This window comes from Salmo trutta, chromosome 7 (genome assembly GCF_901001165.1).
Source record: "Salmo trutta chromosome 7, fSalTru1.1, whole genome shotgun sequence".
Lineage (NCBI taxonomy): Eukaryota > Metazoa > Chordata > Actinopteri > Salmoniformes > Salmonidae > Salmo > Salmo trutta.
The window spans coordinates 1,453,258-1,466,277 of record NC_042963.1 but is presented as its reverse complement, the minus strand read 5'-3'; the positions used below and the strand labels follow the sequence as shown (position 1 = coordinate 1,466,277).

Below are 13,020 nucleotides of genomic sequence, written 5' to 3'. Positions count from 1 at the left end.
TGGAGCGGGACTAGACGCTGTGTCTGGACTGGGCATCGGCGCAGAGGAGAGCTCCTGCTATGGAGCTGGACTGGACGCTGTGCCTGGACTGGGCACCGGCGCAAAGGAGAGCTCCTGCTATGGAGCTGGACTGGACGCTGTGCCTGGACTGGGCACCAGCGCAGGAGAAGGCTCCGGCCATGGAGCTGGAGGTTCCAGACCGTTGACCATCTCAGGAGGCTCCGGACCGTGGGCCGTCTCAGGAGGTTCCGGACCGTGGGCCATCTCAGGAGGTTCCAGACCGTGGGCCGTCTCAGGAGGTTCCGGACCGTGGGCCGTCTCAGGATGTTCCGTATTGTGACACGTCGCCGGAAGCGCTGGACTGGAAACTATCGCCGGAAGCTCTGGACTGGGAACTGTCGCCGGAAGCTCTGGACTGGGTACTGTCGCCGGAAGCTCTGGCCTGTGAAGGCGCACTGGAGGCCTGGTGCATGGAGCCGGGACAGGTGGCACCAGACTGGTGACACGCACATCAGGGCAAGTGCGGGAAGCAGGCACAGGACGTACCTGACTGGGGACACGCACTTCAGGGAGAGCGCGAGGAGCAGGCACAGGACGCCCCGGGCTGTGGAGGCGCACTGGAGACCTGGTGCGTAGAACCGGTGCAGGATATACTGGACCATGGAGGCGCACTGGAGGTCTGGAGTGTAGAACTGACACAACCCGTCCTGGCTGGATGCTCACTTTAGCCTGGCAAGTGCGGTGCGCTGGCACAGGACGCACTGGGCTGTGAAGGCGCACTGGCGACAGTGCGTAGAGCTGGCGCAGGATATACTGGACCGTGGAGGCGCACTGGAGGTCTGGAGCGTAGAGCTGGCACAACCCGTCCTGGCTGGATGCTCACTTTAGCCTGGCAAGTGCGGGGCGCTGGCACAGGTCGCACTGGGCTGTGAAGGCGCACTGGCGACACAGTGTGTAGAGCTGGCGCAGGATATCCTGGACCGAGGAGATGTACTGGAGACCAGGAGCGCTGAGCCAGCACAACCCATCCTGGCTGGATGCTCACTTTCGCAAGGCAAGTGCGAGGAGCTGGCACAGAACACACCGGGCTGTGGATGCGCACTGGAGACACATTGCGTATCTCCGCAAAACATGGTGCCTGACTGGTCTCATGCTCCTCACGGTGACTGTCTTGCTCCAGACACCAAACCATCCACTCTACCTCATCACTCCCCTCAACTATCTCACAATACTCCTCGCTCAGTCTCTCCCAATATTCCTCTTCACTCTCCGACTCGCCCCTCGGCCTTGCCGACCACTCCATGTGCCCCCCAAAAAAACTTTTTCGGGCTGTCTCTCGGGCTTCCGTCGTGGTTGCAAACCCCGGAGTCGTCGTGGATCCTCCTTCTCTGCCTCCGCCTGCTTCCATGGCAGGCTCTTGTCTCCTGCCATGATCTCCTCCCACGTCCAGGAAGTCCTCCACTCTCTTCTCTCCCGTGCCCAGGATCCCTGCTCCTCCTGGTCACGCTGCTTGGTCCTGGTTTGATGGGGTATTCTGTCACGTTCGTTGGAATAATCGGACCAAGGCGCAGCATGAGTAGCGTTCCACATAATTTATTAGAAAGTGAAACTTAGCAAAATACAAAACAATAAAGAATAAACGAACCGTGACGACAATGCAGTGCTAACAGGCAACTAAACATAAACAAACAATACCCCATAACCCACAGGTGGAAAAAATGCTACTTAAGTATGATCCCCAATTAGAGACAACGATAACCAGCTGCCTCTAATTGGGAATCATACAAATCACCAACATAGAAAATAAACCTAGAACCCTACATAGAAAATATAAACTAGAACAACCCCCAGTCATGCCCTGACCTACTCTACCATAGAAAATAAGAGCTCTCTATGGTCAGGACGTGACAAGAATGTAGGTTATGGTGTTTGAATACCTCACCTTAACATTCCCTCCTAAATAGTGCAGTATCTTACCTGACAAGAAACAGACAAGCCAAAGAGCTGCTGGGTCATGATACATAGCTACATCCCCAGAGTAACCTACAGAGAGAGGGAGATAGAGGGCGAGAAGAGAGTTGGGGGGTTAGACAGAGAATTGGTTGCCAAACAATGTTTAGGGCCACGCACACACGGACGCATGCACGCATGCACAGACACACACACTGATGTATTTGTATTCTTCTTCACCAAGTTAGTCTTCGTTACATGGTTCAGAAATTGGGCAAAGAGAAAAAGAGTAAAGGGCAAAGATGTTGAGTAGCAGACCTCTATCCTGATAGAGAGACTAATCATGACCTGAAGTTACAGTACACAGGTCAATCACCTTCTAGATCATATTTTGATCTCCTCCCTTTCCTCTATCTCTATGCTCTTGCTTTCCCTCCTTACTTTCCTCAAGCTGTGACTCTATTACAAAAACAAGACAGTAGATATTCCATTCTAGTCAAATGTGTGCTCCGGGGCGGCAGGGTATCCTAGTGGTTAGAGCATTGGACTAGTAACCGAAAGGTTGCAAGTTCGAATCCCCGAGCTGACAAGGCACAAATCTGTCGTTCTGCCCCTGAACAAGGCAGTTAACACACTGTTCCTAGGTCATCATTGAAAATAAGATTTTGTTCTTAACTGACTTGCCTAGTTAAATAAAGGTAAAATAAAATACTTGCAATGAGTAAAGCACAATAACAGAATGTATTTAGTCATATGTTGTTATATTTAGTCAGCTTCATACGCTGCTTGCACAGAACCCCCAAAAATGTGAACCCAGCTTTTCTCTCCCATCTCCCCATCCCCTTATCTCTCCCCTCCCTCTCTAACAGGCAGGGATGTTGTTGATGACACGTACCCTGCAGAGAGAGGACATGCAGGGTCGATGGACCACAGTATTCACTCCACTCTGCACTGTGTGTGTATGTGTGTGTTGTGTGTTTGTTGTGTGTTTGTTTATCTGTACCTCTGTGTGAAAAAGCTCTACCATTGGAGCGGATCTTTCAGTGTGAGAGAGCTAACAGACCGTTTCTTTGTTTCCCTTTCTTTCTGTGTGCATCCCTCTGTACTTTACTCTCTCTACGTCTCTCCATCTCTCCAGGAAGCAGATACATGAACAGTTCACACCATGTGGTATATTTAATAGAGAGAGTAATTTGTGCAGGCGTGTGTGTGTGTGTGTGTGTGTGTGTGTGTGTGTGTGTGTGTGTGTGTGTGTGTGTGTCTGTGTGTGTCTGTGTGTGTGTGTTAAGGTTTGGTATTCCAGACATACTCCTGCCTGTGTATTGGGTGAGATGGACAGTTCATTCATTATTTACAGAGTGTGTTTTAGGGAGGAAAGACTGTCAATCCATAAATAGGACAGAGAGGTACAGCTAAACACACACCAGCACCCTACACACACCCCTAAAATGATTCAACACCAACCCGCCCCCTTGGTCTAAAGACTCTAGGAGTAGCTCAGTAAGCACAGTAAGTCAGTTTAGACTAGCGGTTAAGAGCATCGGGCCAGTAAATGAAAAGTCACTGGTTCAAATCTCTGAGACAACTAAGTGATAAATCTGTCAATGTGCCCTAATTGGCACCCTAATTGCTTTGGATAAGAGCGTCTGCTAAATGACTAAAATGTAAAAATGTATCTATATGTCCAGACCAGCCTTGTGCTGTCCTTAACAGCCCAATTCAGAATCAAGATACACTACATGGTCAAAAGTATATGGACATCTCATTCCAATATCATGGGCAGTAATATGGAGTTTGTCCCCCCTTTGCTGCTATAACAGCCTCCACTCTTCTGGGAAGGTTTCCACTAGATGTTGGAATATTGCTGTGGAGACTTGCTTCCATTCAGCTACAAGAGTATTAGTAAGGTTGGGCACTGATGTTGGGCTATTAGGCCTGGCTTCCAATTCATCCCAAAGGTGTTCGATGGGGTTGAGGTCAGGGCTCTGTTCAGGCTAGTCAAATTCTTCCACAGCGATCTCGACAAACCAAACTTTGCAGTTAGCACTATGCATTCGGGCAGGTAGCATTCTCCTGGCATCCGCCAAACCCAGATCGGACTGCCATATGGTGAAGAGTGATTCATCACTCCAGAGAACACGTTTCCACTGCTCCAGAGTCCAATGGTGGCGAGCTTTACACCACTACAGCCGATGCTTGGCATTGCGCATGGTGATCTTAGGCTTGTGTGCAGCTGTTCGGTCATGGAAACCCATTTCATGAAACTCCTGACGAACAGTTTTTGCGTTGACGTTGCTTCCAGAGACATTTTGGAACTTGGTAGTGAGTGTTGCAACCGAGGACAGATGATTTTTACACTCTACAGGCGCTTCAGTGGTCCTGTTCTGTAAACATGTATGGCCTACCTAAGAAGTTATTGCTCCAAGACGTTTCCACTTCACAATAACAGCACTTAAAGTTGATCGAGGTAGCTCTAGCAGGGCAGAAATTTGATGAACTGACTTGTTGGTGGAATCCTATGACGGTGCCACGTTGAAAGTCACTGAGCTCTTCAGTAAGGCCATTCTACTGCCAAGGTTTGTCCATGGAGATTGCATGGCTGTGTCCTCGATTTTATACACCTGTCAGCGTACCCACATCCCCTCAACACATTGCGAGCAAACATGTTTGCAGCCCCCCTCTTGACAGTGGAGAGAAGGTTTTAGAGTTAATTTCGTGCAATTCTACACATTTTGCCATGGGGCATAGAGAAAATGTTGCAGTTTGAATCTCAGGTCATAAAGAGAGTTGTGATTGCAAGTGAACCAAAACACTGCAGACGTAAAGACCAAATCAACCCAAAGCTGTCTGGGGCTTCACCTACGGGTCAAACTATAGACTATAAATTTAGTGACTCGATGGTAGATACACCTCTGCCACCACTACTACTACTACTGATGCAACACCAGTGCAGTATGTCATCAGATCTGTCTGAATTTACCAATCATAATCAATAATCCATCATTTGTGCCGTGGTCCTTAACGCCCTGCTGACCCCCACAGAGCAGGGCTTATTAGAGTAACGATCAGGCCGCACAGTCAGCTCCCTGCGGGTCACAGGTCACAGCCAGAGAATTAGAAGTAATAGAATGGAATCAGCTCTAACATCCATACCCTATCACCGTCACCCAGTGGTGCAATATAGTCCTATTTGGTTGTATGGATGTATGAGTAGTAATTATATAGTTGGGAGTGCCATCGTGTACATGGTTATCCCTTTATACTAGTGTAAGAAAACATTTCATCAGATGAATTCAAAGGCTGTAGATTTAAACCTGGGTCATCTGCACACCACTAATCCCTGTCTCTGTAGTAGGACTTTGCCTGATGCGTAGTCAGGACACTGACTGGGTGACGGGTTCAGTCCTGGGGTGAAAGGAAACGGGGTTGGCGGAAGGAGAGGAGAGATGATGATGGCTATTACTGTATGCTAATCTCCAAGACAAGTTGCCTACTAGTGCCCCTGGCTGTGTGTGTGTATGTGTGTGTGTTTGCCTGTGTTTGTGGGTGTGTGTGTGTCAGTGTTAGTTGTCAACAAAACAAAAATATTCGTCAAACACCTATTTTTCAGTGCCAATTGACGAGACTATAACTGACTAAATAGACCCAGAAGAAAAAAAAAATGTTTTTTTTCTTCATTTCAGTTCCCATTTCAAACGAAACGGGACGAAATTACTGTATCTCTGTGACTAAAATTTGACATCATGACAGCTGTGATGGAATAGGAAGTTTTATAAATGCCGACAGATAATTTGTTTGTTCGACATGGTGGGATATTTTTGAGTCTGTAAAATAAATTATGAGAGAAACATTATTTGTTCAGAACATTTCTTATATTACTACCTACAGCCGAAAAAAACTTTGGGATATTAGATCGTCAGAATTTCTAGCAAAAATTCTACTTCCCAGGATCTTTTGTTTGAACTTCCCGAGGCAGCTCTATTCATCCCGGGGGTTGCACCAACACCGGAAAAGAGGAAGAAGTGGGGCCTTAATCAGACTCAGGCAGTGTGCATACCATCCACCGCTTCTGAGTATATTACTCACTAACGTTCAGTCCCTGGACAATAAAGTATACGAGCTCAGGGCGAGGTCCTCCTTCCAGAGAGACATTAGGGACTGTAACATACTCTGTTTTATCGAATCATGGCTCTCTCTGGATATATTGTCCCCGTCCATTCAGCCAGTGGGGTTCTCCATCCATCACGCGAACAGGAAGAAAGAACTCTCCGGGGTTTGTTTCATAATTAACAACTAATGGTGTAATTGTGGTAATGTACAGGAACTCAAGACCTTTTGTTCTCCCAATCTGGAATACCTCCCCATCAAATGCCGATCGCATTACCTCCAGAGATAATTTTATGTGGTCATCGTCACAGCCATGTATATTCACCCCCAAACCGACACCGCGACAGCTCTCAAGGAACTACACTGGACTATGTGCAAACTAGGAAAGGGGATACCTAGTCAGTTGCACAACTGAATGCATCCAATCGAAATATGTCTTCCGCATTTAACCCAACCCCTCTGAATCAGAGAGGTGTGGGGGGCTGCCTTAATCTATGTCCACGGTGCCCGGGGAGCAGTTGCTTAGGATTAACTGCCTTGCTCAAGGGCAGAACTGCAGATTTTTTCCAACTTGCCAGGTCAGGGACTCAAACCAGTGACCTTTCAGTCACTGGCTCAACGCTCTTAACCACAAGGCTACCTGCTAGGCTAGCTGCCACCCTGGAAATCGCATGTCCTTAGGCCAAATTTATTGTAGCTGGGGACTTTAATAAAGTAAATCTGAGGAAAATGCTACCGAAATTCTATCAACACATCTGTGCTATATTGGCATCACGGACTCTGGATCCTTGCTACTCTCTCTTCCTGGACGGTTACAAGGCCCTCACCCACCCAAATTTCTTCAGCCTTCTGAGTTTGAAGAGGCGCAACAGGCGCTGTTGCGCCTCTTCAAACTCAGAAGGCTGAAGAAATTTGGCTTGGCCCTTAAGACCCTCACAAACTTCTACAGATGCACTATTGAGAGCATGCTGTGGGGATGTAACACCGCCTGGTATGGCAATTTCACAGTCGGCAACCGCAGGGCTTTTCCGAGGGTGGTGCTTTCAGCCCAAAGCATTAGCGGAGGCACACTGCCTGCCCTCTACAGCACCCGCTGTCAGAGGAAGGCCAAGAGGATCATGAAGGACCTCAGCCACCCGAGCCATGGCATGTTCACCCTGCTACCATGTAGAAGGCGGAGACAGTACCGGTACATCATGGACAGAGAGACTGATAAAAAGCTTCTTTCTCCAGGCCATCAGACATTTAAACAGTCACCACTAGCCGGCCTCCGCCCAGTACACTACCGTGCACCTTAGAGACTGCTGCCCTATGTGCATAGTCATTAAACACTGGTCACTTTAATAATGTTTACATACTGTTTTACCCACTTCATATGTACCGTGTATACTGTACTCTAGTCAAGGCTCATCCTATATAACTACTGCTATTACAAACATTTTCTATTCAAATACGGTTCATACTGTCTATACACACCATATACCATTATATCTGACATTCTGATATTTCTTACTTTCTTTATTTAAATGTTGGGGATTTTGTGTGTATTGTTTTGTATTGCTTGGTATGACTACACTGTTGGAGCTAGAAACACAAGCATTTCGCTGCACCTGCGGTAACATCTGCAAATCTGTATATGCGACCAATAAACTTTTATTTTATTTTATTAGTAAAACAACAGTCTAGCAATGTTTTTCTCTCCCTTGACTAAAGAAAAATAGTCTCACTTTGAATTTGTAGTCTCGCTGAACCCTCCCACTTCCCCCATTGCATTTCTATTGTGCATTGGCGGGCCGCATTTTACATTCATAAAGCATATCGAGGGCTGTTCTAAAACTAGGCTACTTGCAGACAAGACCTTTGGCCATTTGTTAAGGCTACACCTTGTTCAGTCATGTTACCTCATTAACTAGCTATAGCTAACGACCTGGGGCGTGTTCAGCAGGACGCAATGCTTTCCTTATTGAGGAAAAAATGTACTTCCTACGACTGTGAGATGTGGTAGTTTCACCTACTGTAGCTATCTTAAGATGAATGCACTAACTGTACGTCGCTCTGGATAAGAGCGTTAGCTAAATTACACAAACGTTATGTAAATGTAGAACAAACATTCCTCTCTGAATAAGGAATAATGTCGGTTTTATTCATGAAATTGATTGACTCCTCTTGCCACTACACTATATCTGACTTGGTAAATAACTTTATTTTGAGTTAATGTGGATCCAGTGACTCAGACTTGAACACTTGGACCAGGACTCAAGCACTGGGACACGGACTTCAGCCATAGGGACCATTGGTGACTCGGACTCGAACATAGGGGACTTGGGACTCGATTCGGACTCAAGTTTTAGTGACTCGACTACATCAATGTGTCTGCAGGGTCTATGGAAGGTCAATAACAATGGCAATGACACGACCGACTGATGGAGGTGCAACCCATACAACTTTGCCAATACTTTGCAGCACCATCTAGTGATTGTGCCTCTCTCTCTCTCTCTGCGCTTGTGTATGTCTGTTTGTTTTGTATGTAATGTGCAATATCTATGTAGGATGAGTTAGGAATTTACATGGCCAGATAGTTCTTATATATTCTTAAATATGTTAGTCATATTTCTGCTGTTGGGAAGAGAATAGGATGTTACACAGAAAACATGTTGGTAGGACAAGGCTATGTATGTTTGGTCACATGGAAGTCCGTGATTTATGTTTACTATAGGTTAATAAGGCAATACAAATGTGATGTGACTAAAATGTGACTAAAATGAAAGGGCATTTAACAGAGGTGTGGAATCGAGGCATATCACTTGGATTTGAGTCTGACTCAAGTCACAAATTTGATGACATGAGACTCGACTTGATAGAAAATAAAATTACTTGATACTTGACTTGGATTTGGAACCTCATGACTCAGAACTTGAATTTGACTTGAGACTGATGACATGAAATTATCTGGCCAGGTTTTGTAATGTTTGTCACTCATTTTGTGGCACAGAGTTTCCATGGATTACTATCCATGCAGCCAGAGACAGTCTAGTGAAACGCACACTCGGCCCTCTGATTGGACCAGGAAACTGTCAATCAACACAGGTCTGGTGAGCAAGTGCAGTGAGAACGTTTTGGGAGTGTGAAACTGAATTAATAAAAATATAGCCTTCCATTTGTATTTTATATTTATACCTTTGCTTATTCAATCTGGTCACAAACATATGCCTATGTCATTGCACCAAAGTATTGTTTCAAAAACATCTAATCTGTGCTTCAGAGCCAAAGAGTTGCCAGTCATCAGCATTGGTGCGGGCGCACATTTCCAGATTAGTGACCAGAAAGTTATTGTTACATTTTCTCCAGTTTTGCCTATCAAAAACAGAGTAGCCTACTTACGTTCATATTATCCATATAAAGTACCGTTTAGCAATCTGCTACGGACACATCTTTGCCACAACAATAGGCTACCCAGTGACATCATTGATCATTTTCATATTTCAGATAGGCCTAGTTTGGGTGGGTTACAATTATATACGTGGTACTGGCTATATGTCTAAAGATATCTGTAGCATCGCACTACCTTCAATACTTGAAGATGTAACATATTCTAGTGAATTAATTACAATATTTGTGAGGAAGAAAAACGCCATAGACAGATCATGCATTCCATCTGATTGGGTAATCTCCGATGTAAACCGTATGACCCTGCTTGCGCTGAACCACTCATTTCTGGTGTAGCAGGTCAAAAAGGTTTGAAAACCACAGCTAGTGAACATATTGCTGATTTGCTGTACATCTATAGGATGGGGTGCAGCGCAAACGTCAAATTGTAGAGGATTGCCATAAATGAATATGCATCTGTCGCTCCAAAAATGGTTTGGCGATCAAGAATATGAACCGTTTACTTTGCAAACTCACCAGCAATGGGTCATCAAGCAGCAATTACTAGCATAGGCCTACTTGCCTTTTGGTAAGTCAAAATTGCTTAAATTTATAATTTACTTATGAAGCTAGCATTTGGAATTTGTTGTTAAAATTCATTATTACATAATCAAAATGGGTTTTCGGCAAAATAATGAAAAGGGTTGTCTGGCAGCCTCAATAAATGGACAAAGATTTGTAGTTTATCAAGTCATAGAAGTTTTTTTACTTGACTTGAAAAGAACTTGTGACTCGACGGGGCTTGACTTGATCTTGGAATGCACAACTTGGAATTGATTCGAGACTCAAATGAACAGTCAGAGTTATTACCATGATTGTAGACCGAGCTGGTACTGTGAATGGCCTTCCAGACTCATTCAACAAACATAACATCCTCATAGATCAGTTCATTGAAACACCGCTACATCTGGACTGCATGGGCCCCATATGAATACATTTTCACAATCATAGAAAAAGCAACAAAAGCACCATCATCTGTGCTACAGGTGACAGACAGCAACAGTCCAGTGATTCGTTCACTTGCGCATGCTGTTTATGTCGATTCCCAAACCCTCTTTCCTATGTTTGGCTACTGCATGAAGAGACTGACTGATGGTCTGTGAGGACTGACAGACGAACAGATGGACGCACAGACAAACGCATGCACACACAGACACAGAGACACAGACAGACACAGACACGCACACACACATAGAGAGAAACAGCCAGTTGAGAGGGCTTATTTCCCTGTGCTGAGTAAAGAGAGTGCTGTTGAACTGCTAAGGATGTGACAGAGGCGCTGTACTGCATTCAGCCCACAGAGTACAGCTCTGCATGAAGAATAGAGTCTAGAAGGCCATGCAGGAACTCACGCATCATCTACACATATCTACACCAACACATAGCCTATACAAACCACAAGGCCATATCCATTCACACACATGCACAGCAATATGTTGTCTTTACCTGCACACACACACACACACACACACACACACACACACACACACACACACACACACACACACACACACACACACACACACACACACACACACACACACAATCATTCTCACTCACTCTCTTTCTCTAAGCAACCCACTGTGTAGTTTTTTTTTTCCAGATTTTAAATACTTATCACTCATTAGCTAGGCTATTGACAATAATAATTTAGGCTGTGAGCTGCTTGATTTATAATAGTGCTATATTTAAACTAGCCTACTACTTTTCATTGTGATAGATGTATAATAGTAACTGATTGATGGAGGCAAAGCTGTAAACAACAGACAACAAACACATATTAAATTCTGAACAGACAGTGGGGGAATAAATTAGGTATCATCGCATACACACAGACTGTACCATACAGATGTACATATCCAAACACATACACACTCTCAGACAAGCATGTATGCATGCATGTGCGCGCACACACACACACACACAGACACACACACACACACACACACACACACAGCAAAGCACTCAGGAGAGCCAGGTAAAGCTCTGTGATGTGAAAGAGCCCTTTCAGGCTTTTAGGAGAGACACCCAGTGACACACATAGACAAGTCAGGAGAGAGAGAGGGAAACACACAAACACTCACTCCCTCACGCACACACATACACGCCTAGTCTGTCAGTAAGGAGAGTCCTGAGAGACAGAAGAGAACCATAGAGGCAACCGAAAACTGTCTTACCTTTAACTATAAGTGAAACGTCACATACATGATTTATCGACATGGGTTTATCGACACCATGCCTAAACAACCTGCTATCAAATCCCATAGCCGCGTGGGAGAAAAGACAAGTACACGCGCTCACCTACGGACGAGGAGGACACAGTCGCTGAGGACACCGCAGATCGATGGGTGTGTAAATCGATGCGTCCGCGCGCAGTTTGTAGGAATACAATCTTCAACCACAAACATACCCGTATGAACTCATCAGTTACTGTATCCATATATTGTGTCACCGAGGTTAGAAAGCACTTATCACCCCCTCACACGTCGTTTGTTAGGCTACTTCGATTTCGTGGAATCCTCCGTCCATTGTGTCTGTAACGAATTATGTAACAGCCAAAATAACTTATCCACACTGCAGAAAACACTGCTACTGCGACGCATGGAAATCTGACTTTTCTTTCATTTTCTCCGATATGACCATCTTACAGACGTTCTGAAACTCCAATTCAGCCTTAGTTTCTCTGACAATTACTTTTCTCTAGTCCTGAAAGGAATTGAGCTGGAATTAATCAAATACTATCACTCACACATCATATCACATTATGATGAAGGATGCAGATATGATTACGTGTCTGTAAATGCAATGCAAACCGCAAGATACATTTCCATTTGACTACGTCATTAGGTCAACAGTTGACAACATAATTTAACTTGCCCTAGCGTGTGCATGTAAACTACCTGTCAAAAAAGCTCCTACCTACGTAGCCTAAATAAGCGTTGTTGAAAAATGCCACATTGTCAGTACAATGTCCAGAGATAAAATATTCTAATGACTTACCTTATTTATAATGCGAAGTGCGCAAATCTTGCAGCTATTTGAGGACTTGAGACGAGTTTCTCTTACTCCTGATCCCTCCGTGGAGTCATACTGCGAGAGAGAGAGAGAGAGAGGGAACAAATACATCTGTACCAGAGCGCGTGCAGCCCTTGCCAGAGGATGCTTCAGTCTCCTAGCAACAACAATCGATCTGGCAAGGATACATTTTTATTGGATAAAATGAAAACTTGGCCATTCACACCTTTAACACGCTTACTAAAATAACATCTCCTGTTTATCTCCAACACAGCAAGCAAACAAAAAGAGACAGAGCGAGAGAGAGATCATCAACCCTGTAGTAAAAACAACATGTAAGCAGATAGTGACACATTTTGGATGTATGAGTATGACTAATAGGATCAGATTAAATTCATGTTTGTTGTATTAAGCATGGCCGAGAAAAGAATATTGCTACCTAAGGTTGAGAATAAGATCCTGGGAAATGAAATGATACACATAGGGGGTATACTTTCTGAACCTCTAAATGAATAGAACCAG

At 44.9% G+C, this 13,020-nt stretch overlaps 1 protein-coding gene across 3 annotated transcripts in view; it reads right to left on the bottom strand.

The window, feature by feature from the left end:
* The window catches only part of LOC115196713 (metabotropic glutamate receptor 3), a 60,913-nt gene extending 48,298 nt beyond the window's left edge, over nucleotides 1-12,615 (bottom strand). Inside the window, exons 1-2 of one of the 3 annotated variants that reach the window (XM_029757563.1) lie at nucleotides 12,484-12,615; nucleotides 1,978-2,043 (exon numbers count right to left, since the gene is read on the bottom strand). The gene's annotated coding sequence lies outside the window, so the exon portion shown is untranslated. Of the gene's footprint in view, nucleotides 1-1,977; nucleotides 2,044-11,784; nucleotides 11,804-12,483 lie in introns of those variants that run through there. The other 2 variants (XM_029757564.1, XM_029757565.1) reach the window with 2 other exon arrangements.
* Nucleotides 12,616-13,020: the final 405 nt, after the last annotated feature.